This window comes from Macrobrachium nipponense, chromosome 31, assembly GCF_015104395.2.
Source record: "Macrobrachium nipponense isolate FS-2020 chromosome 31, ASM1510439v2, whole genome shotgun sequence".
In the NCBI taxonomy this organism is placed as follows: domain Eukaryota; kingdom Metazoa; phylum Arthropoda; class Malacostraca; order Decapoda; family Palaemonidae; genus Macrobrachium; species Macrobrachium nipponense.
In genome coordinates this window covers 57,598,709-57,602,870 of record NC_061093.1, presented here as the reverse complement: position 1 = coordinate 57,602,870, position 4,162 = coordinate 57,598,709, and the positions used below count along the sequence as shown (strand labels likewise).

Genomic DNA, 4,162 nt, shown 5'->3' with positions numbered 1-4,162 from the left:
ACCGTCATTATCTCTAAGGATTTATTAGTAGTTGTAATGCAACGGCTTGAATTTGGTCTCTCTCTCTCTCTCTCTGTTAGACCAGTCTAAGATGATTAATGAGACAAGAGACTTCCTATCTCTACGGATTGCCCAAGTTTCCTGCAATTCCTCGCCAGAAGAAGATCACTGATATACAAGGATGGAAAAGGTATATCCTACGTTGAAAAGGGGATCCTACGTTGCGAAGACACTTCCGCAGGAAACATGCGTTCTGTAGGACCTCTCGCTGATTGATTGGTTAACGGAGGTTTATCTTGCACCGTAATATAGATTTTTTTTTTCTTGTCTACGCTTTTGTATGGAATTAGTTTATCATTTGAAACAGGGCTGAGAAGATTAATTTTAAAGATTCTTATACAGATGGTTATATATATATATATATATATATATATATATATATATATATATATATATATATATATATATATATATAAAATATAAACCTGTTCAAGTGTATCTCAAAATGAAGACTTTCTTGAATCTCGTATTCTACAATAAGAGTGATAGAATTCTTAGTCTGAATAGCAACAATATGTAAATCTAACAAAATAGTTAGCAATCTGCGCCCGCGGGAAGGAGTGTTACTGTGCATTTGCTTAATTGTTGCAGAAATAGTTATCCATCGGTATTAACCCCCTTATGGGATCTGAAGGTTATTAAAATCCTTAAAATATCATCAGCAACTATCAGCATGTCCTCCCCATGGTGTGGTCTTAGCCCAAGCTAGACCTATAGTATTGCTTTAAAACAAGTGTCAATTTTCACACGAAAGCTAGAACTACTAAGTTTAATTTCGGGTCAACATCCACACACGAAAGCTAGACCTACTAATTTTAATTCAGTGTTAATAGCCACACGAAAGCTAGACCTACTATCTTTAATTCCGTGTCAATATCCACACGAACGCTAGACCTACTATTTTTAATTTTGTGTCAATAGCCACGAAAGCTAGACCTACTATTTATAATTTCGTGTCAATAGCGACACGAATCCTAGACCTACTAATCTAAAATTCGCGTCAATACCCACACGAAAGTTAGGCTCATTGTTTTAATCCAGTATTTCAGTGGACAAAGAAAGGAGGAGACAGACAAGATTCCATCCATCCAACTTTTGTCTATCACGTTTCCTGCCTGAATCATCTACGTACGTATCTAACCGCCAATGACCTTTGACTTCTAATGTAGTGTGTTATACGTTGTCTCCAGGAGCCCCTTTCGAGGAGAGAAATCTACGGTACGTGCATCGTCTCCTCACACCGGTTAAAACAGATTTCGAACCGGTTTGAACCAGGTCGGCGCATTCTGTTTGGCGCGTATATTGCATATCCGGCTCACGCGCGTAACTACTGCTGGTTTTCAAGCGTGTATGAAACGAATTGATACATTAGGACTACGGTATTTTATTAATTTTCAGACTTTGATATCATAGAATGAATATCTGCCGCGGAATGCATCTAATTGTTGTCGTAGATTTAGCTAGCTTTATGCCAGCGTGGGTTCTTGCTCTTGGGCAGCCCGTGAGTTTGATATTATTATTATTATTATTATTATTATTATGAAACAAGCCCTACACAGGGGCCACTGACTTGAAATTCAAGCTTCCAAAAAAAGATGGTATTCATTAGAAAGAAGTGGCAGAAGGCACTGGGAAATACAGAAAGAAGAGATCACACATCAGAAAAGTAAGAAAAAAATGAACTGATATATTAGTGTTGTAATATCACTTGATAAGATTGCAACTGTTGTCATTTTACTTCATTTAGCTTAATCTCACTGCGTTAGGTCCTCAGCACCAACCAATGTTAATTCGCGTCACAGAAACTGCCAAAAAAAAGACATTCAGTGAACAAAGGCGCCACCATGTCAAAATTACCTGAAAAATCTGGAAAAATGACCCTCAAGTCCAGACGTTACAGTCAATAACCTTTCAGAGAGCTGTACAGTACGTTCCTTAAAATCACTGGCAACAAACACTGGAGGCAAGTTGTCTGGATTCTGGATTGCTCCCGTGGGGCACTGGAAGGAAAAGAAGAAGAAAAAAAGACACTTCTAGTGAATTCTGGGAAATTTGGTTCCAGTTAGATGCTCTGGCCAGTTTACTGGTTACCAGTACGAGCAAGAGCCCGTGCCGATAAAAAGACTAGTTACATGTGTGCGTGTGTATGTATGTACACACACAACACACACACACACACACACACACACACATATATATATATATATATATATTATATATTATATATATATATATATATATAATATATTATATATATATATAACCTACCATTATTCATATATAAATTATACAGAATCTACTGGTCACTTCACACCAGATACATATGTAATTGTAATAGCCACAATGCCCTCTTAATTTCTCGAATTCTTAGCGCTTTTTGGATATCTTGCACTAGAATCCAAAGCCTTTGATTGTGACAAGCGTATCCAAAAAGCTTGAACAAATCGAGAAGTTAAGAGGGCACTGTGGCTGTTACATATATGTGTGTAATTACGATCAACAAAATTTAACTCTTATAACTAATTTTTACTATCTTTGTAACCGTTTTCTATAAAATACGATTACATGAAGATATCCACCTTTCGGTACGCCTGCGAATTATACTGTAATGAGGATATTGACGAGATCCAGGGACCCATCGCCTATAATTCATCAAAACCCCACTAGCACTGATGGTCTAAGAAACAGAACTGTAAGCTGCATTGCGCAACATGAAACTATGGAACAGTTACTTAGCGACCGGAAATATCAACAGACCCTCGTGTTCCTCAATCAGGGGTCCAAACCAACAGGAACTGGACCCCACATACCACGGAGCACATCTGAGTAACAATGCTTCCAGTCTGCGTCAACGCCATCTATCACCAGCCATTGTAACTGGAAAGAATGGTGCGGATAAACAACTATTATTATCATATCATAGTAATCGTGACTGGTTTTCGAAAACGTTCCAGTGACCGAGGTGAATATGAAATGAACATGCGCCGTTTGGCAAAACAGAAAACTACCTAAACAATGACATCACTTCCTGGTACCAAAAAACTCCGTCATGGAGTTTCGCGGGATGCTCCTGGAGTAAGAGCCCGTGCCGGCACAAGGCTGGTTTAAGCAACAACGTCAACTCCACAGAGTACAACACAATGCTCATTGTCTGTTTGGTCTTTTAACTTTATCTTCCCTTCTACTGCCAGTTGCCTGCAGTTTCCTTTCCAGAGAATCTTGTCCACAGTTTCCTTTCCAGAGAATCTTGTCCACAGTTTCCTTTCCAGAGACTCTTGTCCACAGTTTCCTTTCCACAGACTCTTGTCCACAGTTTCCTTCCCACAACCCCAAGAGCAGTTTCCTTCCCACAACCCCTAGTCCACAGTTTCCTTCCCACAACCCCTAGAGCAGTCTCCTCCCCACAGACCCTAGAGCAGTTTCCTTCCCACAACCCCTAGTCCATAGCTTCCTTTCCACAGTTTTGTTCACAGTTTCCTTTCCACAGAATGTCCAGTTTCCTTCCCACACCCCCTAGCCCACAGTTTCCTTTCCTCAGAGTTTTGTCCACAGTTTCCTTTCCACATCCCCTAGCCCACAGTTTACTCTACACAGATCCTAGCCCACGATTTATGTCCTTTCCGAACTGACGCCGGTTTTGGAAACCAAGTATATCTATATACATCACTTTTGGAAAGTAAGTATATATCTATATACATCACATGTGGATTTTCTAAACATAGATACTCACACAGAGAGACAGTCCATAACAGCTGGACTGCACAGACCGTTTTTTGTTATGAAGGAATAAAGGTTGTCGTGGACTGCCAACTACAGCGTTTGCAACAAAAGCCGTCGATGACGTCAACGAACTAGCTGTTACCGATTTGGATTCCGTCCTTGCTGCTTTGAACATTGACATGAAAAGCAGGTATCTCTGTCGCAAGCGGAGTTCATGTAAATGGATTTTGTTCATGCAAGCTAACAATGCGCTTGGTGACAATGTTTACCTCTTGAAACACACTTCAAGATCCAAGGCACGGTACCTTGCGATATGAAAGAGATAGAATGTTCTTCAGATATAAACTCAGACAAATAATAAAAAAACATCTTTGCCTCGCAA

At 39.6% G+C, this 4,162-nt stretch overlaps 1 protein-coding gene across 1 annotated transcript in view; it reads right to left on the bottom strand.

Annotated features, from left to right (window-relative positions):
- LOC135207009 (uncharacterized) overlaps positions 1-3,890 on the bottom strand; it is a 99,438-nt gene extending 95,548 nt beyond the window's left edge. The window contains exon 1 of the mRNA XM_064238633.1: positions 3,791-3,890. The gene's annotated coding sequence lies outside the window, so the exon portion shown is untranslated. The remainder of the gene's footprint in view (positions 1-3,790) is intronic.
- Between the last annotated feature and the right edge of the window lie 272 nt (positions 3,891-4,162).